At 35.4% G+C, this 27,868-nt stretch overlaps 1 protein-coding gene across 1 annotated transcript in view; it reads left to right on the forward strand.

The window, feature by feature from the left end:
* The first annotated feature begins 1,347 nt into the window (after positions 1–1,347).
* LOC150095228 (orexin receptor type 2-like) overlaps positions 1,348–27,868 on the forward strand; it is a 107,938-nt gene continuing 81,417 nt past the window's right edge. The window contains exon 1 of the mRNA XM_090410195.1: positions 1,348–1,738. The gene's annotated coding sequence lies outside the window, so the exon portion shown is untranslated. The remainder of the gene's footprint in view (positions 1,739–27,868) is intronic.

Raw genomic sequence — 27,868 nt, forward strand, 5'->3', positions numbered from 1 at the left:
TATATATATATCGAGAAAAATTGGGGGTATTGCAGTTCCGCAGTGCCTATGAACGAGCCGCGCTTCTCATGACATATTTGAAAGAAATATATAGCAGTAATAAGTTATGTTTAGTTTTCGTTTACATCTACAAAGCCGTTATTTAAAAATATGCAATATTATTAAAGGCTAGGTTAATTGACCACATTTTATCCTAGCAGACAAGAATATTTCAAATAATGTTCAAGTAAAGGTTAAAAAAAATATTTGTACTGTTTCCCATTAAGCTATGCGTCATAATTAATTTTGCTGAATCTCTACATAAGAGTAGGGATATATTTTATTTATTTTAACGCATAAATTCTCGAGAATAATGGGAGCTAAATTAGAAAGAGACTATTTTTTATTAGCTCAAAAAATAGACAGTAATTTTAATGGCAAAAACTAAATGAAGTAGAAAGATCAGGATAGTTTGTAAGTCCGTTCAGTCTGGTTGGACTTTTTTCATATTGTATGCGATTTGTTGTCAATAAATCCGTGTCTTATATAATAAGTCATTAAAAGTGCATTTCCTTGATTCACATATGGACATGCTAACAGCCAACCTGGGTGTAGTAATCTATGAGATCGACGAAAGATTCCATGATGGTTAAAGAAGTTTCATAGAGAAAATTCCAGCATGCTGATTTCTTCTCAGTAACTCCAAATGATGCTTACAAATGAAAAAACATCATCAAAAAGGTTTTAAATAGTTTAATTTTGCAATAATTACTATATATTATAAATATATTTTGTTTACCTTAAATGTTAAACTGAATGTTATATTCGAATGAATATTTCAAAAGCTAGTAAACAGAAAATCTTGCAATACTTTACACGTACGACATAATGGAATATTCAGCAATTTAAATTCTCGTTTTTATGATTTTATTACTGTAAGTACTTCTCGATGTTGCGCAGACATCTGAGTAAAACTTCACAGGGTTATATACTTAATATAATTATTAGTTTTGTACAGAAATTTAGCAACAAATATGCCGCATGGTGAGTACAAATATATGGAAAAAGTATCGTAAAGTATGTGGTTATTATGTTAATAAGGTTGGAGAAAAAGAAAAAGCAGAGATACATTTTAAGTTTTTTAATATAAATGGCACACACACACACACACACACACACGCACGCACGCACGCACACGCACGCACACACACACACAAATACATATGGAGCTGTTACATTGTTGATAAATGCTGTTTAGATTTTTTAAGAACCTGTTACCAGTTAAGATTTCTACTTCCATTTCTTGCGCATGCGCAAAGCTTCCTCCTACCGATTTTTCGTTAGTTCTCCAAATGAAACACAGGCTTTCGTCGACTTTTAAGTAATCGAAGTTTTCCGGTGTTGTCATATCCCATCACGCGCTGGTTGCAACCACACTAAACGACGAATGCGTACGAGGAAAACAGAAACTTGGCAGACAGAAAATTCGTTTGTTTTCATTCAATTTTTTTCTTTCCTTTCTCTATTCGAAACTGAGGGAGTTCAGCTGATGCGCGCGTGTTCAGTCACGATCGAAAACTCCGCAGCAGTTCCGTGGTTTCGTGCACGACGATAGGACGTTCACTTTGGCTGCGTTTCTCGAGTTCCAGAAGCTCCGTTAAGAGCGAACGCCAAGGTGTTCCCAGCGGGGTTGCGAAACCCGACAGTGAAGTTTCACCTTTCGCACAAAGACTTGGATTACACGCATGTCTGAAGACAGGTAAGTAGTATTTGTAACACAATGAGTTTGTTAGTACTTTAAGATTTAAGTAACCTAAGTGTGTATAACCACCCTCAAACAAGTGCACCAGAACTTTGTAATACGCTGAATATTTAGTGTGTTGGCATTGGGGATATCGGAGAATATGAGAAACGTAATAGCGCGTGTTGCAACTCAGAAAATATGCGCTGAGAAAAATATACACTAACTAGTTGTAATAATCTGTATCAGCTTCAAAGTTATTAGCTGTAAAATTTGTAATAACCTCTATATTGCTAGCACTAACAATCTTCATCAGCTTCGATATTATTAGCAACAACATTCTGTATTTACTTCAGTATTGTCAGCTGTAACAATTGTAATAGCTGCAGCAGTACTAGCTGTAATATTCTTCATTAGCTTCGAGATTGTCAGCCACAATACTATCAGCTGTAACAATCTCAATGAGCTTCAACATTATCAGCTGTTACGATCTGTATCGGACGTAACAATGAGTAAAAGCTTCAGTAGTACTATCCATAATAATCTGTACCGATTTAAGCATTACTAGCTGTAACAATTCCTATTAGCTTCTAGCTCTAACAAAGGTATTAGCCACAGTAGTAGTAGCTGTAATAGTCTTCATTAGCTTCAAGATTGTCAGCCAAAATATTATCAGCTGTAATAATCTGTATCGGATTCAACGTTATCAGCTGTTACGATCTGTATCAGATGTAACAATGAGTAAAAGCTTCAGTAGTACTAGCCGTAATAATCTGTACAGATTTAAGCATTACTAGCTCTAACAATTCCTATTAGCTTCTCGCTGTAACAATTCCTATTAGCTTCTCGGTGTAACAATCTGTACTGGCTTAAGCATTACTAGCTGTAACAATTCCTATTGGCTTTTAGCTGTAAAAATGTGTATTATCTGCAGTAATACTAACTGTAATATTCTTCATTAACTTTGACATTATCAGCCACAACAATCTATCGGCTTTGTTTTATTCCAGTCCTACTGAAATATTGGATGAGTATTAATCAAAGTCGTAACTTTTAATTCTACAAATCTTCTTTAATCTTTATCATGAAGAAATGTTGAAAAATGGAAGATATTTAAGAAATTCTCTCAATATTTAAATCGACAACCGTACAGATTTCACTTGAATTTATCAAATGGCTTATTTGTTTTTGAAGTTTTGCGGAGTTTTATTTAATTCTGAAGTGTTTTTCAACGATCTGTGTTAGTTTCAACATTATCAGCTTAACCATGTGGATTGCAGCTGTAACAATCTGTGTTAGTTTAAATATTGTCATCTTCATTAACCACATTAATGTCAAAGTTATTAGTGGTATAAATTGCTCAACTGGCTGCTTTTTTTATGTTTGAAATTTTACAAAGTTTTTTTTGGTTTTTAGTACACTGCATTAGCTGTAATTAGAAGAGACAGGACTAGATAAATGTCATGGCTTACTCAGTGGAGATTTATAAGTGGAGTCACCTGGTTGTAACGCATGCATTGCGAAGAGACTCTCAACGCTAAGTCTATCCTCCCTGTTGCTTATCCCAATGTGTATCTATTTCACCGTTGGTAATGCACTTACAATAGATTGAGCTTTACCCCGTTTCAGAGAAGAACTGTCCTTAGTAATCGAAGTGTCGATGCGAACCACGCTCTAACATTGACAATTTTGCAAACAAAGCCAAACGATTCACTAATGTCACTGGGTTAAGCAGGTTTGATCTACGCAGTCGATTTAAAAATCTGCTGGAAGAAGTATTGGAAATATCTCCGGTTTAACATCTCTATTTTATGTTTTGGGTAGATGACAACAGCTGGTTTGAACACCCGTAGGCGAATGAGTCGGATTTTTGATCTTTCTCCCCTGCACTTCTGCCACAAAGGAAATAGGTAGAGGCAAGCTAATACTTCGAATTTCACTCTCGTTCAGGAGAAAACAAATTAATTTTCTGTTGAAACGTATCGTTAGACAACTTACCCAGAAAATTTATAATACATCTCTCTTCATGTTTCTTATGTTATTTTCTTTTGGAGTTATATTATTCCGGTACAACAGTTATTTCAACATTGTTAGACTATAATAACAACTCTATTATTTTTAAATTGGAAAATAATTTATTATTCTTTTTTTTTTTTAAGCAAAGAATTCATCTCAGTTAAAAAAAAAACTTCGCAATCAAGAGAAAAGATAAAAGGGAAGTGTTTAGCTCTAGATTAAGATACTATGAGAACCATTCCAAGTCGCGAGAACACAAGAAGTATTAAATACATCTCAGTACTAATTCAATATGAGAAATAATTCGATAGAAGAATCATTGGATAAAAAAATTAATTCGATATTATGAAACGTACTGTTGAATAAATCAAGTAAACGCTGACGTCAGAAAATCCTTCAAATCCGCTTGTAAAAAAATGCTAGTACTACGTAATCTAAATTAAACAGGACACCAGCATCGTAGGTTGTGTCACTAGTTTCTGAGCATTACCACATTTCTATGAATAGCATGTTGCTAGGTATAGAAAACACGTCTATTTCACTGTTTACTATCTGCAGTTGACAACTTGTGCTGTCACTCTACTCCCGGAACTGTCTTATCAAACCAACTATAGAAACTTAAAATCTGTGCCTCTTCATGACTCGATAAGTGTACTCATTTTATAACCATAAACATTTGATTGCAGCACACTCGGTTGTTATCTCTTAAATGGCTCTATTGTAGCACAAGATGTTTAATTTGGGTAGTGTAATGTTCAAAAAATAGCGAAAATTTAGTGAAAGGAAAATATAAATGTTTAAATAATTATATGTATATATTATATTTATATACATATAATATAATATATATATTATATGTATATAAATATAAACTTGGTTTTAATCCATTTCCCAAGTAAGCAAACAGACAAGTAAGTCAAGTTTGCGCCTGCAAGTAGTGCAAGTTTATATTTTATGATGTTAATGAAGACGACCCTTGCTAGTAAACACTGGGTTTAATGGGACAACTGCTGGTAAGATGGAAAACATGGGATAAAATACACCGATTCTAGCAGGTCATTTACATCTAACGAGAATAAAAAGTTTTGTAACATTTCTTTCTCACCTAAATAAACAACTTCATGAATAAGTTGCACGCAATACATTTTTTTTGTTCCTACAAAAGTGTCTTTTGCACGTGTAAAGTAGTACTATTTCGTCATAAAGATAACTCCACTGTAAACAAGCACATCTCTCACGGATTGCTTGCACTATTTACACACAAACGTGCAGTTTGTTATGTTGCTCGCATTTTCTACAAATATTTCTATCCCAATACTAATGAAGAGTGAGTACAAGGCTCGTTAGCATCAGCGTCGGTATTTCTTCTTCAATTCACCTTCAGCTACAAACCTATTTAGAATTGCTTTTCAATTCGTAGATGGAGTTCGAAGTTAAGTTTGAAGCAGAAGTCATCATCGCTGTTGACTTACTTGGATCTTATGATGATAATAACAAAAAAAGCTAACAATTTTATAGACTGCGTATCGAAAACAAGTTTTATGTAAGTAAACAATATTTTAAGTTTACTGTATGGCTGTCGTAAACTCTTAATACGCTACACCTATAACGGCAATTTTTATTTTCTAAATTCTCGCTTGTCACGATTTTTAGGGATGTCTAGTACCTGTAAAATGCTTTTATGTTCCTGCAATAAAAGAATTTTATGATCTACAGTTAACTTTATTACCGACAAAAAATACCATATTTCATCGGACATAATATTATTTTTTTCACTCTGTCTACAGAATTATCACGTGCACAGTACTGATCCAACTGCTGGCATAGATAATTCACTAATATATATATACGCTGTTTTGTTTGCAATAGAAGAAATCGTTTCTTGTGGACCTGCGTACAGCGGAGTTGACCTCATGCGATTCTTGCTTCAATGTACATGTAACGGTACTGTTTTTATCGGATCCGTAAACACAACGATGTTTGCCACGCATAGCGGTCGGTGCTTGATCACTATTAGAAGGCTATTTAGAAGTGTTCAATAAAGGTTCTCTAGAACAAGTCACGGGAATACCACTCAATATATTTACTCTGACAGTTACTGCCCTTTTGGATCCATGCAGCTGCAAGCAGCGCCCACACAGCACAGTTCAATTTCCATTGCTATTCAGTTATACAACGTTGGAAAAATGCAGCAGGTGGATTCTGAAACATCACTGTATGTGTTAGGCATTAAAGATATTTCGAATGATGAGGGTCACGTACCCAGTCTTCCTTTCAGCCAAAGAAAAATTCTCTCCTTTTTTTTACTTTTCTTTTCTTCATCATATAAATCCCCTCACTTTTTTGAAAAGATGTCGAGACAATATTTCTCTTTTTTTCTTCAACGAAAAGCTACCCTTTCTTCTCCATCCCTACAGTATATGGAGCTTCTTTTGAAAGTTGTTATGAAAACCTCAAAATGGAGTCATACTGTTGTGAGTATAATTGCTTTTACTGAAACAGACAGGTCTATCAGAAGTCAAACAATGTCAATAATATCGTCCTTTATTCATCGTCCACAATGACAATATTTTAGGGTGTTTCCATCTGGCTTTATTTTGTACTTTATCATCCATGCGGTGGCATTACGTACTCCTTTCATAACAGGGTATTAACAAGGATAGGTACTGGTGACTGATGATCAAGCATAACAAAAATATGATTTACTTATTATGACGATTAATTAATGATGTTAACAGGGTGCAGCAATGCTAATTGGTAATCAGTAATGATATTAACAGAATGCATCGTAGAAAAACCACGAATCCCAACTAATGTCGCTCCGGATCGTTTTGACATGTCTTGTAGATATAATATTAATAAGATACGTCGATGATAATCCTTCAGATCATCACTGATAATCGGTGTTGATCTTAGGATATATCAATGATATTTGTAAGCAATTATCTCATTAACAATTTACGTCAACAATAACGTCAGTCATTGCTAATAATAATTAAATTGACATTATTGTTGACGTACTGTTGGCGTCTAAATGACGATGTTAACAGGATATATCAACAACAAAGTCAATCATTGCTAATAATAATTAAACTGAGATTATTGTTGACGTACTGTTGCCGTATAAATGACGTTGTTAACAGGATATGTCAACAATAAAGTCAATCATTGCTAATAATCAGTGGTATTAACAGTATATACATCGATGATATTTAATAATCGATTACAATATTAACAGGATACGTCAGCAATATTTGATATTCTTTTATAATATTAACAGGGCACGTCAAAAATAACATCAATCATTGCTGATAATCTGTGATGATATTAACAGGACACGTCAATAATAACTTATAGTCATTAGTAATATTAACAATACACTCTATGATAATTTATAACCAGTTGCTATGACACATGATAATATTATCCAGGGTGTGCCACTCTTAACCGATTATCATTGATGGTATTATAAGGATACATCGAATATAAGACCGACATTAAAACCATAAGTAATTGTCTTCTATCTTATTCTATTTTATGTAAGCAAATACATCAGAGGCAAATTAGCGTATCGACAATAGCGTTATTTTCTCGGTAATGCAGTAAATTCCATCGTATGCATAACTGAATTAATTTATTGTATGTAATGAAGTTTTCTTATTGTGTCCAATAAAGCAATCCGAATAGTTTGCGCCCAAGTAATGGCTGTTTAACTCGACACCCTTTCACCTCATAAATCGCAGTTCTCTATTTCAAGCCCAAAGGCAATATTATTCGTAAGACAATTTAAATAGAATTGGCCGAAGAGAAAACTGGTTTATCCATTTTAATGCATGATTGACATCCATTGAAATGCATCTTGATTATGATAATTCCGTGAACTACGAACGTTGCATAGTAAGGAACTCTATCGACCACGGTTCAACGAATAATGCTTCGCATTTCCGAACAATTCATTAAGAATCTCTTGGGGGATTCCATGAAATTACGCAATCAGAGTTATCCATTGTATGGAACTTAAATGAAATTCACGGATGCGTGAAACAAAATGCGTGCATCATTCAATGGATTGTGATACCTTCTTTATCATGTTACACCTGAACGGAGTTGGGTAATCCACCAATTTCTTTTTCTTCTCTGAAGGTGTTGCTTGGTGGTTCTTTTGAATTTTGGTTCGCGTTTCAAACTACTTATCGGAAGCACCGCCAGTGATCGTTCGTGTTGGAAGACACAAATTCCATTGCCGGCCCTCTAACGTGCCCTTACGTTGACAGCTTGCCGGTCTTAACCATCGATCACAGTGACAGTCGACACATCCATCTTACTTGGCCGTACACAGTGACGAATAGCCATCTGAAGTAACAAAGAAATTGTCCAAGATATTTTATCTCTATCAAACCTTGCAAAAGGTGAAATATTTCGACTTACCATCTTCATATATTGAATTAGCCAGACATGCGATGTACGAAATCAGAAAGCATCACGTGGACAAATGCAAAAGTTAACAATCAACTAACTGAATTTATGAGAGAACAATTGAACTCCTTATTCCAAGTGACCTCAGTTTGTCCAACAAAGTGCAACAACTGTCAAACATCGTAGTCAGCAATGGAACTCATTATCCCACGTGACTTTCAATTTAGCCAATAAAGTGAACCAACTGTCAAATATCGCAGACTGCTCTGTCTCTTATTTCTTCTTTCAATTGCCTTAATACGTTTTGTTTTTCTTGTGAATTGCTCAATCTGTTATTCTTAATCATTTGGGAATAGCAAGAGTTCGTGTTACGTGGTTGGTATTCGCTTCGTTTACTGCCGTACAAAAGCCAGATGGACATAAGTCTAGACTACTCGTCGGAAAGTTATTTAAGATTCTGAGTTGTGAGATCCTCAGGGAGGAGTGGGTTTCTTAGTATGTGAACAGAGATCTATCATTGGCTTGTCATGCGTGCTTCTTTCTCTCTTTCCTACTAATGCAGAATTTTTTTTTCTTCTAATTTTGTAGGTTCTTTTCAATAAATAGAAAACTTTTATTTTAAAGAGGCTTCACTTCTCTCTTAGGAACACCTGGACATCTGCTGAGAATTGTTTCCAGCAATGACATTTCCAGTTCTTGAAACGGGGAAATTTAAGATTATCCGAAAATGCATGTCAGGAGCTGTCTACAAACACCATGGTGATGTAACACTAAAAGGAATTTCAAATTCTTTCGTGTGCACTCCATCAAAGCCAAGATTCGAAGTCGTAAACGGTGTTTTATGGACGCAGTCAAGTGTAGTTCAAGTGAAATCGGTTTGAAGAGAGATTTCGACTGGTAGTATTTACTTTCTAAATCTGTGATAAAGAAGAACGAAGAGAAGTTGAAACAGAGCAAACATAAATAAATAGACCGAAAGCTGGAAATAAGGGTAATATTTCCAGGATAATAAGGGTTGGAAAAAAAGTTTGAAATTTTTAGTGGAAATAGCGCAAATGAAAAAGCCTTGTTCAATTGATAATGCGATATTTAGAAGACACACTGTGAATTTAAGAGCTGATAAATAACGATAGTATACTATTGAACCCTTGAAAACTGACAGACATTAATAAAAGTCTAAAAAATGTTCTTAGTCACTTAGTGTTAATTTATATTTAATTCCAATTTAATTTTAAACTGATCAACAACAACCCCGAGTCTACATTCGACCAACCATGAATTGAGACCTCAAAAATTGAGTCAAATATTATGACGAATATATTTACCTAAAATAATGTTCACTATTAATTTAAGTGAGTGAAAGAATAACTGCGTTTTGTTATTGAAAAGAAAAGAAAAACAGAACAGAGAAATTCTTGAAACGTCATTCTGTTTATCGGTTTTAAGCTCCGATTTGGAGCTGCGGAATTGGCTCGTTGGAAAGTTGGCCATTTTGGCATTCATTATTATCCCCCCCCCGGGGACAATTCGACTGATTTACGAGTGCGCCCATCACTAAAGCAAGCCGAGAAATCCCCGAGTGAGGCTCACAAATTGTAATTCGCTCTGTCGGCTGACATTCTTATCTAGAAGTGCATGACGGCTGCTGTGGCACGGCTCCACGCGAATAACTGCTAGCGCGTGGTCATGCTGACGATATATCACGCCAGCTCACTTACTTGGGAAAGACAAAAAAATCGTCGGGGTATAAAACACGGCGATTTACATTCAGAAAAAGCAGACGCTTCTCAATGTAGTCACTTAAGAGAAACCAATTTTCTTATTAAGAAAAGTATTTTAATTTCAACTTACTTCCTTATTAAGTTGTCTCGACCAGATTTTTATACGGAATGCTAGTCTGGTTGTTTTAACAGAAGTGCTTTTTTCTCTTTTTCCCTTTTTCATTTCCCATTTTTCTTTCGCCCTTTTAATTTCTTTTTCCTTTTTATTTCCCCTTTTCTTTTCCCTTTTTCATTTTTCTTTTGTTTTTCATTTCTCTATTTCTCTTTTACCCTTTTTTCCCTTTTCTCCATTCTCCTTTTTATTTTTCATTTCCCTTTTTCTTTTTTACCCTTTTCTCCTTTTTCTCTTTTTTTCTTTTTCTCCCTTTTTTCTTTTTTATTTCCCTTTTTTCTTTCCCCCTTTTCTCCCGTTTTCTTTTTATTTTCCCCTTTTCTCCTTTCTCCCTTTTATTTTTCATTTCCCTTTTTCTTCTTTTTTCTTTTTCCCTTTTTTCTTTTTCATTTCCCGTTTTTCTTTTTTTACCCTTTTCTCCTTTTTCTTTTCCCTTTTTCTTTTTCATTTCCCTTTTTTTCTGTTTTCCCCTTTTCTTCCGTTTGATTTTTATTTTTCCCCTTTTCTCCTTTTCCTTTTTTATTTTTTATTTATTTTTTCTCTTTTTTCTTTTCCCCTTTTTTCTTTCTTTATTTTCCATTGTTCCTATTTTGATCCTTTTCTCTCCCCGTGAAATGCAACTTACAATCTTCTAGTGGTTATTCTATTTTTGAAACGTGTGATGCACAAAGTCAGTTGACAGATCGCGCGCGTTGACCTTTAAGTGACTTTGTATACTTTTTTATTCGATGTAACGGTGTAGCCACGGGTAAATCGAATCCCTGTTCTATAGCTGAAAACACGCTATATATAACTTAACAACTAAATGACCTTTACAACGGTAGCACATAACCCCCATCAGTGTTGTGATGGCACACGCCTTCATATTACATTACAGTAATTATTATTGCTTTTTATAAATGTAGAGAACACTCAATCCAAATATAGTACAAAAAAAAAAAACACGCTTGAAATTATACAACGCGTTATCAGTGCCCACATTATTATATGGCAGTGAAATTTGGGCAACAAACAAAAGGATAAACAAAGAATAAAAACAAGTGAAATGAGATTTATGAGAACTGAAAAATACAGATTATTAGATCAAAAAAAAAAAAAAAAGGAACGAAGACATTTTAAAAGAACTGAAAACAAAATCAATAGAAGAAAAACTAAACAACTATAAACAAAAATGGATTGAACATGTAAACCGAATGGCCGACATCCTAAACAGAAAGCGTCCTCAATTTTCAAACTTCGCTGGTTATGCGCATTCATTAATGAAACCTTGTATATTTCCAAACTGATGCTCTTTCTCTGAAAATAGGCAAAATATGTTGGAGAGCTGCGCTGTTCTCATTAATAATATCCCATTCTAAATTCCATTTTGTGTTCTGGTCAAACTCTGAACGTAAAAAAAAAAAAAAAAATTAAAAAACACGAACCCCCAGATTTTTGAATTCATCTCACGTTATGGCTCGAAAGGACAACAAGCAAACTCTTTTCCATCACAATATTTGCTACTTATGCTGGAATGCCTCTGTTTTCGGAAAACAAATGAACTGAATTCAGATTTCAGATAACGAACAGGATGTGTGTGTGTGTGCGCGCGCACTCACGCCCCCACATATACGAAATGATAAATATCAATCAGAGTAAAAAAAATCAGCGGCTGTCTTCTGAGTGGAGTGCAGAGATGGACTTTCTTGGATTAAGTTAAAGTCAACGAAGCTCTACTGATACTTAGCTGGATGATCTCAAGTAAGTTTCTTTCGTCAGTTCAATGAATAGACGTCTACATTAAATCTTCCTTTACAGCATGTGTGTGTTTGCGCACTCCAACTATTGGCTTTCGTTGTGGTTTGTTGTGACATAACAGAGGAGAGAATTATCGTTATTGAGATGCCCGGCGACAATGAACCATTATTCCCTGGTGGCGGGTATAGAAAACAAATGACGTATGTGGTTAATTTCCTTATAATCACAAGGATGGTAACTCTGGAACCGAAGGAGAATATTTACTTAGTTTTCCATTAGATAGTGTAAGTAACGGAAGTGCAATTGTTGGAGTGAGAAGGATTACAAATAAATTATTCTGATAACTTTTATGAGCTTATGGAGAGAGAGGAGAAGTAGGGAGAAGATAAAGAAAAAACTAGCCATTAGAAGCATCAGCATGCAATAAATTAAAAGAACAACACAACAATGAAATGTTTACATATCAACGGATTCATTTTTTATTATTGCATCATAGTCAGGTGACATTAACAATTCATTTCGGGTGACGTCAATAATTGTGCGCCTCGAACTATTTCATATACAAGGAAATTCATAACAGAATATCAATTAATATCAATTTAAAACGCAAATTTGTTTTATTTGATTTAATTCGGTGCGAACTAGATTGGGCTACATAATATGAAGTACTTATAGTGCTTAATACCTGCAGTTCTAGTACTTGACATTCACACGAAGTACTTAAAGTCAGCTCATCAGCTAACGCTTTTTTTTATTCCTCTATAGGGAGTAGGCGAGGCCGTTTTAGCCCTGTCTAACTTTTGGAGACTGAGTAGACAGTTCAATCTCCACTGGTAGCCAATTACAGATAGCTGGCCCAAGGTTATCACTAATTAAGCTGCACGCAGTGAAGAGACGGCTAACAAGTGCCGCCATCTCGTGGTACTTAACCCTAACACAATATATTTAATGTCTGAAATAGTGTGGGTTCTAACCGTCGATTTTCTTGAGTTTACCGGACGAAAAACCCGAGTTTCTGGGAGAAAAAACCTGCTTGAACGTACCATAAATCGATTATCTCGCGAACCGTCGGCTTAGAAAAATTTCCTCTGGTCGCCCACTAGATTTGAATCCAAGTCTTCCTTCATGTGGTCAAGCACCGTGGTGGGCAAACGCCACATCCACTGAGCCACACAGGCTCTTTACATTAAATATAGTACATATTAATTATAGAACTTAGTACTTATAATTAAATATAGTACTTAATACATGAAATACAGTACTAATAGTGCTTAAAAACAGTACTTATATCAAGAACAGTACTTATTATGATGAATATTGTATGCCCACACTTCGTAGAGCAGACCTTAGATTTGTGTCAAGAAGAGTCAATTCATGCTGAAGGGGGAGAAAGAAATAAAGGATGTACGAATTGATCACCAACACGCGAAATCACGTGCTTTATACGTAAATTTTCCAACTGTTGTACAAGCAAAATAGTTACCACTTTATAAACAACAATATTCATAAAAGAGAAGTTAATTTTCCCGACGTGTAATAATAAACATTCATCCCCACGAAAATGGGGATGATTGTTATTATGGCATTGTTCATATTATTCATATATTGTTCATATGATTATGGCATTGATTACCCTAATATCGGAATGGATTCTCTTTCTTCTGACATGCGCAGAAGTGTCGAAGGGTCTCGCATCTGTGAGCGTATAGTATGTAGATTTTCGACCTGCAAAATTAATTATAAGGAGAAATATATTAGTTAGCCGTCAGAAAAAAAAAATGGGGCAAATACTTGTGGATTCGTCTGGGTTAAGATTAAAAAAAATCAGTAAAAGGCTAACATGAACTATAACATTATTAAAATACAGAACATTTAGGAATCGTTACGGAAACCACGTGGAACGTGGAAGCTTGCGCGAATTAATTCTTGTTCAGTGGTGTGTGCCGTGCACGATAGTTGGTTGAAAAGTTAATCTGACTGGGAAAAGATCTAAAGAACGATTTTCAAATATCCCACAGGATTATCCCGTTGTTCCTGTTGAGTGTACCTTGTGAACGGACGCCCGTAGTAGATTCTATCCTATTCAGAGTTGTGTTGTCCTCTATTTAGGGCATCTCATTTAACGTAATTACGAGTGAGAGCGAAGTGTAAAGCTACGCCCGAGCTGACTTCTCTGTTGTTATCAATCTCCAGTATGTTCTTTCTGTCTAATTTCCATATTTCTAGATGTTTGCCCCATGTAAGTAAGACACAAGAACGAATAAGCTTCGGGATGTTTGTAGCAAGGGTTGTGGTCATTAGGCGAATGTAATCAACTTCTCTCAAAATCAGTTCGTGTTAGCCTTTTATTGTATTTTTTTATCTTTAACCAGACGAAGCGTCAAATATATGTGCCTGAACAACTAGTCGGCTATGATGTTTTCATATTATTATGGCCAAATAAGACGCGATGTATTTCTCCATACAGCACTTAATACTTATATGAAACATAGTACTTATAGTGCTTATGTGAAGTATAGTACTCATACTTGTATACTTCATATACACTACTATACTTACTTATAGCATTTACATGAAGTACTATTTCTGTGTTTCCATTTTGAAATTTTAAATTTGAACGGTGAAGGTCATTTATAATTTGAATTATAAATGACCTTCACCGCTTAAACATCCCATCAAGGTCATTGCTTTTTGATCTTCGCAGTTATTGTTCCAGGGATCTACTGATTCTGTGCAGGGTGTAGTGCTGATTTTGTTCCCCTTCATCGAAGGTGACCTGATGCTGATGGATCGATTTTCTGTGAAAAATTATTATTATTATCATTACATTCACGCAGCATATATGATTTATCTCTGTATTTTACAGCCTATTGATTGTAATAAATCAAATGGTTGCGGCAGACTTCGTTATTGATCGGTATGATTAATATCTGAACCACTGCAATCAATTTTATTTTTATTATTTTTAAAAATTTTACCCCGGATTTGTGAAGTGCATTATTCGCCGATTTACTCAGTTTAATTTTGTTATGAAATCGATTCTTGATCGCGCTATAAAAGAGTTGGCCATGGACTATTTCACTCACCCTTATTGTAATAACAATATTTTATTCTGACTCACTGGGCAACTTTTTCATTCAAACACAAGTCAGCGAAAGAATAATCAATTTCTCAAGTTAAGCAGAACCTTTTAGAAATTAAATAGATGTCAGCATTCAATGTCTTTTTCTCGAAAGATGAAAAAAAGAAGAGAAAGAAAAAATGTCATAATCATATTCGCATTACACCCTCTGTCCAAAAAGAAACCGAACGTTTCGAAAATAGAAGAAATTAGTGGCGCCACCTGTTGTATCTTTTTGTTTTCGGAAGCGGCAACCTTCATTAGTGTTGTGTCAACTGTTTATGACATTTGTTTCATTAGAAACCGAGTTATAGTGCCAAGAGTGACAGTGTGTTTCGACGAACGGTCGGAAAACGAGTTTCAAACAGAGATCTGCGATTGACTTTTGTGTTAAACTTGGTAAACGTTTTACCGAAACACATCAAATGGTTCAAAAAGCATACGGTGATGAATGCTTATCCTGTATTCAAGTTTACGAGTGGTTTAAGCGATTTCAAAGTGGTCGTGAGACGCTTTAGGACGACGAAAAGCCAGGCAGTCCAAAAACTGGACTGGGCGAAGTTAACATCCAAAACGTGCGTGATTTCATCAAAGAAAACCCGAAATCACCCATGCGATTGATTGAAGATGAATTGTGAATTCCAAAATCAACTGTGCACAACATTTTGACCGAGAGTTTGGGCCTTCGTAAATTGAATTCGCGATTTGTTCCCCACAAGTTGACCGACGACCAAAAAATATCGAATTGAACACTGCAAGGACCTCATTAAAACCGCTCGCAAGGACTGAAACTTCTTTGAAACGATCGTTACTTGTGACGAAATGTGGTTTTGAGTATGAGTCCGAAACAGAGTGTTGAGTGGAGACCACTAGAAGAGGGGCATCCGAAAAGAAAAAGTCGCTTGGAGAAGTCAAAAGTAAAGACAATGCTGATTTGTTTTGACGATTCCAATGGCATTATCCAGAAATAATTCGTTCCGCCTGGCCAAACGGTCAATGGTGAGTTTTATCTCGAAGTTTTGAAGCGACTGATAGCGAGAATTCGTCGCGTACGGCATGAATATTGACGACCGACCGTTCGTCAAAACACTGTCATTCTTGACACTATAACTCGGCTTCTAATGAAACAAATGTCATAAACAGTTGACACAACACTAACGAAGATTGCCTATTTCCAAAACAAAAAGATACAACAGTTGGCGCCACTAGTTTCTTCTATTTTCGAAAATTTCGGTTTCTTTTTGGACAGAGGGAGTATTAATATTGAACTGCAGCAGCCGAATATAATAGATAAGGCTTTTTTTTTTTTTTTTAAATGTTATCCTCACTCACTAAAGATTGAAATCTTAAATTTAGCCCTGTAGGCTAAGTAGTAAAAAATCCGGATAAACTTTATAGACACCAAACGCGGTTCATTTCAAATTAATTTTTCTGATAATCAGAAGGGTGGTCCCAGAGCGTCTAGATATTCATTTCTCACATAAAGACACTCACGGATATGTCCACGAGGATTTGAACCCACATCGTAATAGGAAAGAATGCGAGTATGATTTTCTGTCAAGTTGGCCGGCATTTAACAATAGAGATTGGCTATTATGGTTTTCTTATAAATTGGGACTTTTACATGTAATCAGGATGTTATGTGATTTCGATTCTTTCTATTCGTTTAAACGAATATATAAGTTGATTTCGAATGAAACTTTTTTTTTAATTCTTTCTCTGAACTTTCGTTCCTCTTCTTTTTCCCATTTACTTCCTTTTCTTTCTCCTCCTTATCTGAACCATTTTGTAAGTAGTTTGACGGTCGCTCTTGATTCCATAAATTGTTTCCATTTCCTTCTTCTACTAAGAGAAGAATGGTGTTAGCTTTCTTTTTCTTTCTCTTCTTCCGGTGTCCTTCATAACTGCCGAACTCATCATCTGTACATCGTCGAGATGCTGCAGTGATAGACTTTCTATCAACTCTGATTCAGCGAGAGAGAGAGAGAGAGAGAGAGAGAGAGAGAGAGAGAGAGAGAGAGGCCCGAGGTACAGGTTAGATTTTTCCAGCAAATGAAGCTATCTAACAAGATTTCAGAGATAATAATGAGCATGAAACAGTATTAATATATGGAAAGAATAGTTTAAAGATCTAGTGGAAGTATAAGACTAACATTGGGAGGAGAAGCAACAGGCGTATCCTTACCATACTCGACAGCCTCCGTATCGCAATCGGATTGATAATGCAGCATATTCTTTGGGTATTAAAAGATTTTGGTCGTCCTAATCGCAAAGAAAGAACATTTCTATGGTACAAAAGGGCTTTTGTTATTCGATGGTGGTAACCAGTCTCATGCGGAGGCTTGCAGCCTTTCCTTCAGGATGACTCAATTTTTCATCTCGCAAAATAGACTAAAACACTACCATAAGAGCAAAGTGAAGTTACAGCGCACATTAGGAAGTGTAGTGGACACACATCAAGTGGTCTGAATGCAAGGGGTTGTTTCGGGGAGAGAAATTTGCTCGAGAAATTCTCGGAAGAATTTGAATTGGAGATTTAAATATCAAAGAAAAATAATCTTACTTGTTAATAAAGTGTCTCAGCTAAGTAAGTTAACTACAAAGAAGCGTAATTAATATTCTTACAAGGCAATTAATTAATTCTATATGCATTGCAGTCGCCGCTCGTGGCTTGAAATCGTGGGGGTTCTACCTGCAACTTTCGAAATATCCATACACACTGTAAGTACATTGTATACGTGTTTGGATAAAATATTAAAATTATGGCAAAAATTAAACATGAAACAACATTGTTTATTATCGATACACTTATACAGTTTGGTATAATTCAAAATTACTTAAAAATAAAACCCATTATCATAACCCCAAAAATGTTCTAAAATAAAAACTAAAACAAATGTTATGTCTTTAATTGTAATGTTCAAATATTTAAAGAGACGGAGTCAACACGATAAGCACGACGAACACTCTACTACTGGCGCAAACTGCATATAAACAACAGTGGAACTGCGTGACGGACAGTGCCGCATTGCACTAATAACTCGCATCTCAATATGACGTGCATATGCTTGCGCGCGTAGCAATAGGACGCTGTGGTAAACACAGTGCTGCTAGCGTCCTCTTAAGTGCTACAAGATGGATTTTTATTATTTTTATACAAAATAAGAGAATTGTATAGGATTGTTGAGGATAAAATTAAATATTACAAGCAAATATAAATAAATTAATAAATGTATTTATAAAGCGAGAAAAATTGGGGGTGCTGCAGTTCCGCAGTGCCTATGCACGAGCCTCTCCTGATGCACTGTTTACTATATTCTTACATGCATGTACGAGGGTGGGTTCTAGAAAGTTCTGATAAACACCCACATCAAAATTGATATTAAAGCAACTGATATACCTACAAGAAAGGACATACAAGGGAATAAGAATAGAAACTGGATAGAATATAAGTACATAAGTTACCTTCAGAACTCTGCTACGAGTATGTTCTTTCTTGTGGGGATATCAGTAGGTTTATTATGATTTTTTTTCTAGGTGCTTATCAGAAATTTATAGATCCCCTCGTATTCTTTGGCCGGTTTGTCAGTCCTGCGAAATGAACGTTTACTGGAGTAAAAATCTTACCAGCTCTTTATGAGCTCGGCTAAGACTTTGAAAGAAAAATCCTTTCATGAAGATTTTCATCAATATTATTATGTATGAAATTAAACTTTCTGCGCACGAAGGTCATGAAACAATTTTTTTTCTTCAAGAATACCAGCGCTTAATATCGGATATCGTTGTTTTCAGTTATTTATCAGGGATTCGTCCATTAACTGATAACTATGGATTAACGAATTCATCCATTAACCATTTTCAATTGATGTACTAAATGCTCGCCTTTGCTTCCTTACTATAATCAGTAAAAGGACGTACAGGAAACGTAAATGATGATATGTGATTCTTTATACATTTATTAAAAATGTTCCAATACTTCTAACAGTGACATTCACTTTACCTGAGAATAATTTGAAAGAACTTTGAAAAGTAGTACCTGCTGACTTCGCTATTTCACTCATCAACGAAATAATAATCAATTTCCTAACGATGTGCACTGACAGTACTAAGAGATTCAAGACATTTTGTTACTAACTCTGACAGTCATCATCATCATCATCATCCTCTTCCTCCTCCAATTGTTGTTGTTGTTGTTAGTGCTTCATGGTCTTGGATATTTACCGAGTGTGTACAAACTGTGTTTTGGAAATTCTAATCACGATTATTGAGAAGCACCTGGAACACGGAAATAAATAAAAAAAGAGAAACAAAAGAAAAACAATTTTTTTAATGAAAGACGGAAGCTCTTATTTCACTTCAAAGAATGTCAACACTATTAAGAACGGATCTGTTGGCGTACAGTGGGATATTTGAGAATAAACAACTTAGAATCAAGAAAAGTGTGTAGTTACAGGTGTTTTTAACATGACTTTTATTACTTTTTTCATAAAAAGTTCGAGTAATTTAGTAATTAAAAGCTTTTCATCCACCACTTTGTAAGAGATGATAATTAATTAAGTTTCTAATTAGTTTCATTAGCAATAAATCTACTTGAAATTCCTGGTTTAAGCAAAAATACGAGGATTACAAGATTACAACTACACTCCAGTAATGGTGGGGATGCTTCCTGATTCTTTTTTTTTTTTTTTTTTTTTGGTGAATATGTGAGTGTTAGAATTCTTAGCCGAAGGCATCCATAAGGGATACACACGTTCTTTTTTTTTTTTTTTTTTTTTCTTTTTCCATTTTGGTCTTGAAACATTTCGGCAACCACGGTGTTTGCACAAAACATGAACAAGTCGCTTTTAGAAATACAGAATTGGCAACTGTTGAATACAAAATCAATACAAAAACCATATAAACATTAGCATCCTTTTGTAACGTTGTTTACTACAATATGTAGAAGAAAACGAAATACGAAAGTGGCTCTACAGAATAGGTTTCTGCGAATGAAGGGGAAAAGATTACTTGGATTATTTAGGAGGTGATAAGCTTTGTTGAGACACTTTGTTAGAAGTCTATTCTGGTAATCTTCAAAAAATTATCCGGAGCTATCTAAAATTAAACATTTCTTTATATACACAGCATGTCGAAATAAGCATTAGAGTAACACAATGCTTCATAAATATCTAAAGTTTCTCCCAAATCGTGTGGGTCCTCCTTTCACCCCTTCACACTTTGTCCCTCTACGCATCGATAAATTCATCAAAGTTTCATAGTTCCAATAGGAACTATAGGAACTATTATAATTAAATGGTATTGTCCCCTGATAAGGGGGGGGGGTTGTCCAAAAAGAAACCGAACTTTTCGAAAATAGAAGAAATTTGTGGAGCCACCTGTTGTTTCTTTTTGTTTTCGGAAGCGTTAACCTTCATTAGTGTTGTGTCAACTGTTTATGACATTTGTTTCATTAGAAGCCGAGTTATAGTGCCAAGAGTGACAGTGGGTTTTGACGAACGGTCGGAAAATGAGTTTCAAACAGAGCCGCGATGGACTTTTGTGTTAAACTTGGTAAACGAAACGCATCAAATGCTTCAAAAAGCATACGGTGATCAACGCTTATCCCGTACTCAAGTTTATGAGTGCTTTAAGCGATTTCAAAGTGGTCGTGAGACGCTTGAGGACGACGAAAAACCAGGTCGTCCAAAAACTGGACTTAGCGAAGGTAACATCGAAAAAGTGCGCGATGTCATCAACGAAAACCCGAAATTGATTGAAGATGAATTGGGTATTCCAAAATCAACTGTGCACAACATTTTGACCGAGAGTTTGGGCCTTCGTAAATTGAACTCACGATTTGTTCCCCACAAGTTGACTGATGACCAAAAAATATCAAATTGAACACTACAAGGACCTCATCAAAACCGCTCGTAAGGACTGAAACTTCCTTGAAACGATCGTTACTGGTGACGAAACGTGGTATTTTGAGTATGAGCCCGAAACTGAGTGCTGAGTGGAGACCACCAGAAGAGGGGCATCCGAAAAAAAGTCGCTTGGAGAAGTCAAAAGTAAAGAAAACGCTGATTTGTTTCTACGATTCCAAGGGCATTATCCACAAAGAATTCGTTCCGCCTGGCCAAACGGTCAATGGTAAGTTTTACCTCGAAGTTTTGAAGCGATTGTCAGCGAAAATTCGTCGCGTACGTCATGAATATCGTGATGACCGACCGTTCGTCAAAACACGCTGTCACTCTTGGCATTATAACGCGGCTTCTAATGAAACAAATGTCATAAGCAGTTGACACAACACTAATGAAGGTTGCTGCTTTCGAAAACAAAATGATACAACAGGTGGCGCCACTAGTTTCTTCTATTTCGAAAAGTTCGGTTTTTTTTTTTTTTGGACGAAGGGTGCAGAGGGTATAGAGGGTGTAGGCAGCATAATGCAACCTGCTTGTAATTCCACTCCTCACAATCTAAAAATAGGTATTTTATGTCTCTAGACGTATGTGTTCCGGGAGCCGTTTTCTGTTTGTAGGATGAAGACCTCCACCACCTCCCAATGACAGTCCAACAAAATGGTTTCGTCTAAACCAACTGAGCTAAGGAGACTCTCTCCATCTAGGCATACCAGTTTGTGATATAAATAAGACATGCTTAGGATACTTTTCGTTTAACATAATACCACTCCGTGTGTATACTGGTGATTGACTCAATGTTCTTGGAATAGATCAAGGTCAATCAGGGCCCTACACTCAGGGATACTACTGAGTTCACATGCCGAAAGGTAAAGGCCAGTCAAATTGTTTTACTCAGGCTATGTCACAACACCTTCGACAATGGGATAACTTTTCAGTATCGTTTTAAAAGAGATTCAGATCTATAGGGAAAAAACCGCTGCAGTTGGGGAGTGTGCATTCAGCACAAATGTCGTACCTCATCACTCTTCATACTTTCAGACATCAAATATCTTAATCCACAGAAAGAGAAACAGTTCTAGTGGCCTCCGCTTAGAAATTTGAAGTTTGACTGAAGCATTCGGACATGGGAAATTTTGATGTGCGCCATGATACTACATTCACACTCGTCATTGCCGTCGGAAGAAGGTGAAAAATGATTTCGTACTCAATACCATGAAATTTCTACAAAGCCAGTGATTTGCTGTCTCTGTGCTAAAATTTTCGATAAACTTCTGTACTTCCTTCATCGAAGATTTTTGGCACAGCACAGAGCCAGTCAGGATGTTCTTTATACTGGTACAGTCTGGACAGTTGACCGCATTGGCTGATGTTTAGCTCAATGTGTTATTGCCCTTCCATAAAAACCGACACTGCACCTTTTTATAGTGTCTTTCTGTTAACTTGGACTTCTTAGGAGTCTGAATTCCTGGCTGATTGTTTTCACACATGATTTCTGAGAGCTTTGTACCATCCATCCAAGCTCCCACCGTCTCTTGGTGTTAGCAACTAGGTTCTTCCTGTGAATTCCTGACGGAGATGGCTTCAGTATATTTTTCATCCGCAGATAATTTTCATTACAGGTGATTTTGGGTGATGCAGTTTTTCATCAATGTCACAAAGAAAATACGCCATTGCTATGACTCTCGATAACAGCACTTCTTTCGAAGACAGTAAATTTCATATAAGTTCTGCATGTACGATTGAAAATATACAAATGCACAGTCGACTCTAGGGAAATTATTAGTGTCACATATAACGAAATAGGCCACATTGCAACGACTGCAATATACGTATCCATCAGTATGTTACATTCTAAAAAGGACTTTATTCCCCATTACTCATTTTTCCATGTTAAACGGAAATTGACCCTATCTGTATGGTACTATGTCATCCCTGTTTGTGATTTTGGGATAGTTTGTTTGGCGAGAAAAAAACCGATCTTTCAGAGAAATAAATTCTTTTAGTTGATTAGTTCAAAACCCTTTGCAGATTCTCTCTGCATCAACGATATGATTTGTTATCTTGTTGAGTTGGTCCGAACACCTGGTTGCTCTTCTGACAACAAGAACCTAAAATGAAAGACAAACATTATTCCGGATTCAACGACTCACAAGTAGCAGCAAAGCACTGGCTCTGTGCTGCGCTAAAAATCTTCGATGAACTTCTGTGCCTCCCTACATCGAAGATTTTTGGCACAGCACAGAGCCAGTGCTTTGCTTCCACTTGTGAGTCGTTTCGAATGTTCAAGTATTGAAATAATCACAGGCAATCATTAGAAAAGACACAATTTCACTTTCACTCTATTGGTCCTTGTTTGTTTCATATACTTTTGCTTATGCAAGAATACTCAACTCCTACTAAAGCTGAGATGGCTAATAAAGATCTCAAATATTAACTAAAAATTTGCTAGTTTGATATCAATTACCTTGCATGATCAGTATTTTTTGTGTTTACTAAACTGACGATCAGCATCATTAGAATGATCCATTGATTAATGTAACTGAGTCATCAATGCTTCAACATCCAACAGTAATTATCATACCATATTGGCCATCAACTAACTGCCTTTCCCATTAATGAAAGCATTTGACAGAAATGCCATCAGATGTCATTAACAAACTCTTCTTAATACAACTTATTCGTGTAAGGAAGGCTGCATTCTGATGAATCCAATCTTAACGCCTCCGATCATGGATGCTGCAAATATTGATTTCCTTTCAATATTAAATAAACGTGTGAAAATTCTTATCGGAAAAATAATTAATGCGTATCGATTGTTTTAAAATGTTTTCATACATATAGACAAAAATCCCCCACTTCCTCAATTTTTCAAAACACAAATCTGTGCTTTAATTATATTTATGTTTAGTTTCGTATGTTTTCTGGTTTGCAAATCCATTCACAGTAGTTTGAGTTTAATTGGCTTCAAGGTTATGCTACTTTGTGAACGCTAATTTTAGGTGATATTGGCTCATATAAGTGAAGCCACAAAACAAAAATGTATTCAAGAAAATTCGAATGCCTTCAGTTTTTTTTTATTTTTTTATAAGAGCCTGTGTAGCTCAGTGGATGTGGCGTTTGCATACCACGGCGCTTGGCAGCACGAAGGAAGACTTGGTTTCGAGTCTAGTCGGCGACTAGAGGAAATTTTTCTAAGCCTTTTTTCGACCGGTTCCTGAGTTAGTCGATCTCTGGCACGGGCAAGCAGGTTTTTCCTCCCGGAAACTCGGGTTTTTCGTCCTGTAAACTCGAGAAAATCGACCGTAGAACCCACATTATTTCAGACATTAAATATATTGTGTTAGGGTTAGGGACCACGAGATGGCGGCACATTTCAGCCGTCTCTCTTCACTGCGTACCGCTTAATTAGTGAGCCTTGGGCCATCTGTCTCTGATTGGGTACCAGTGGAGATTGAACTACCCACTCAGTCTCCAAAAGTTAGATAGGGTTAAATGGCCTCGCCTACTCCCCGTATACGGGAATAAAAAGGCGTCAGCTGATTTTTTTTTTATTGTATTCAAGGGTGTTTATAATCTCGATTATTTCTGATAGTGCGATTCGCCCTGCTTCAATAACGAAGAATCAAGAGCTGTATTTTACTGAAATGTTATCCACATCCACAAGCAACAGTATCGTGTTATTACGTAACTTTTATTTTAGGCTTACACGGTGATCAGAATACATTTTGGAAAATTATGGAGAGAATTGCCGTGTTTGAATAAAACTTTAGTTTAATATAAACCAAAATCAACACTCGACGTTGCGACCTTCATATCAAGGTCATCTTCTGGAGCATATCCACTATATACAGAGAAACAAGCTGCACTGCAATCTACATGGTTTGCTAAAGTTACTGACCAACCGTTACACACACACACACACACACACACACACACACACACACACACACACACACACACACACACACACACACACACACACACACACACACACACACACACACACATAAACATGTTGCTCTCCAGCCCAATGCAATTTTGTAACCAATAGATAATAATAATAATAATAATAATAATAGGACTGTAGCTTTGATGTAGTAAAGTTTTTTTTCACCAGAGGTCAGGCCAATAATTGTTGTAACGGTTGGTCAGTAACTTTAGCAAACCATGTAGATTGCAGTGCAGCTTGTTTCTCTGTATATAGTGGATATGCTCCAGAAGATGACTTTGATATGAAGGTCGAAACGTCGAGTGTTGATTTTGGTTTATATTAAACTAAAGCTTCACTCAAACACTGTAGTTGTCTCCATAATTTTCCAAAAAAGTTATTCATGTAATCATGAAAATGGTATCTCTGAATATAACATTTTAACACCATCCCTGAAAAAAAGTCAGCTGCATTTAAATACGGATTTCGTAGAAATGTATGCAATTTAATTACAGAATTAGTCGATTTATTCTGAAACTTCCCCTAAAATATCCGTTATGTTTTATTCCGTAAGTTGAAGTAGATGAGGCCATTTTAGAGTAACCGTTTGGAGGATTGACGGCCAGTGAGTCTCTTTAGATATCACTGATAACTGGCTAAGACTATCAATCACCCAAAGGCATCGGGTGATTGATAGTCTTAGCCAGTTATCAGTGATACCTGTGAACCCTGATTTAAAATCTAATCTTAAATCTTAGTTTTCTTTCGGAAACTGTGGGAATAAAACCCTACTTTGTTCTCGTAAAAATGATTGTGAAACTTAAAATTCAAATTTTTAAATTCAGTGTATCATATTGCTGAAACAAACAAGCATTTCACGTGAATATTTTTTTCTTCTTTAAACGAGGTTTACAAGACTATCTAGGTCAGTGTTTCTTAAACTGTTTTCCACGAAAACTTGCAGTGAGTCCCAAGAACATACTGATATTTATACCTTGTATTATGTCAAGTTTCTGAAAGTACGCGCGAGCGCGCGTGTGTGTGTAAACTACTCCTATCATTGCTAGTAGGCATGATTCACCAGTTATTAAGGGGCACTGAAGAAGGTAAGATTACTATAATTATTTAAGAAATTCATATACCATGAGTAAACCGCGTCACTTGGATTTCGTTTTTTTTTTTTTAAATGACAGAAATCCCAACAGATCCGAAGGAAGGTTCATTTATTTATTATTTTTGTTATTGGGATTTGGGTCGCTCAATTTCGTCAGTAAAACAAATGTTCTGTCTATGAATAAATTTTATCGCTTGATAACGTTTTGGCCACAATTCCAAGCGAATAGTGACCTTTGAGTGAAAAAGCATTTAAGATCCTACTCCGTATTCCAACATAGTCACGCCAAAGTGAATATTTATGAGTGACTGCAACCCTATAAGTATTCACTTTGAAGTAAATATGCTGGAAAACGCTTTAAGCTCAAATTTATCGATAAGATTTGTTAATTTAATAAGTAATTCTTTAAAAATTAAATTGGCTTGTTTCTAGAATATATTACCTTATTATTTATAATGTTGTGTGTTTTCTTGATTGAAATATTTTGCACGTTACTGTCCATTGTCATAATTTACTTTCCAATAATTTTATGAAAATTTTTTAAAGAAAATTTTTATGAAAATTTTTTTCACAGAAAATTTCGTGAAGATTTTTATGAAAATTTTTTAAAGAAAATTTTTTTCACAGAAGAGATTCATGAAGATTTTTATGAAAATTTTTTAAAGAAAATTTTTATGAAAATTTTTTTCACAGAAAAGTTTCATGAAGATTTTATGAACTTTTTTAAAGAAAATTTTTATGAAAATTTTTAAAGAAAATTTTTATGAAAATTTTTTTCACAGAAAAGTTTCATGAAGATTTTTATGAACATTTTTTTCACAAAATTTTTATGAAAATTTTCTGTGAAAACGTTTACAGAAAAACCTAGCTAAACATTATCATTTGACTTTGGTGTCTTCTGCAAAGGCAGAAGAATAGTTTTTTAAATAACAAAACCTCTGGCACGTTCATATTTAGAAAAAACACACGTATAAACCACAGTGAAAATTATTTAATTGTAAATATTTCATCCTAAGTATCTTAGGACATCATCAGTACAGTATTTAAACAAAAATTAGGAATAACATACAGTTAGGGCGCATGATTACAATAGAATCTCATGAAAACGTGCATAACGTGCTAAAGTAGTACAAAAAAAACCGTGTTAATTATTTAACACAGTTTTGTATGATAATTTCCCATACTTTAGGAATAGTAAGAACGTCGTTGCGGTTTAGGTTTGGTCTGTGTAGTAGGGCTTCAGAACTTTCTTTGTATTAACGTTCGTGTTTAAATAAAGATCTATGTAAAAGTTTAGCCTTTTCCCAATGAATCCTATGGCTTGGAGTTTCAATTCCGTGTTGAGAGAGGCCAAATTTGTGCGGTTTAAAAAGACGAATGTGGTCTTGATGTTCTGAGATGCGTTTCTGAACAGACCTACCTGTCTGTTCAAAGTAAGACAATTTGCATGAGCATGGAATCTCATAAACGCCAGGCAACATCAAAGGTGAGAGTTTGTCCTTAGGAGAAGGACAAATTCTCACCCTTTTTTTTTGTACTACTTTAGCACGTTATGCACGTTTAATGAGATTCTATTGTAATCATGCGCCCTAACCGTATGTTATTCCTATTATTGTTTAAAGTACTGTACTGATGATGTCCTAAGATACTTCGGATGAAATATTTACAATTAAATAATTTTCACTGTGGTTTATACGTGTGTTTTTTCTAATTAAGAAGAATAGTTAGCGCTTTAACTTTGTGGTGACAGCCATGATCTTTTAAGTGAAAAATTTCTTTAACCGAAAAGAACATTCTTCGAGAAATTCTCTATATCCACCTGATTTAATTTTGAATGCATTGTATTTGTGATAAATCTCAGAAATAATCCTTTCATGTTCTACACATACGATTGTCTGAATATATTCAGTTCTGTTTTAAATATCCATCCTTATTCAATAGTCAGACATAGTGTAGGAATCAATGATGTTCACTAGAGATCTTTCAAAATCATACAACAATTCTTCCTTAAAAACTTCGGCTT

The sequence above is a fragment of the Typopeltis vanoorti genome, chromosome 20 (genome assembly GCF_054136105.1).
Source record: "Typopeltis vanoorti isolate ZY-2024b chromosome 20, IOZ_Tvanoo_1.0, whole genome shotgun sequence".
NCBI classification, from domain to species: Eukaryota; Metazoa; Arthropoda; class Arachnida; order Uropygi; family Thelyphonidae; genus Typopeltis; species Typopeltis vanoorti.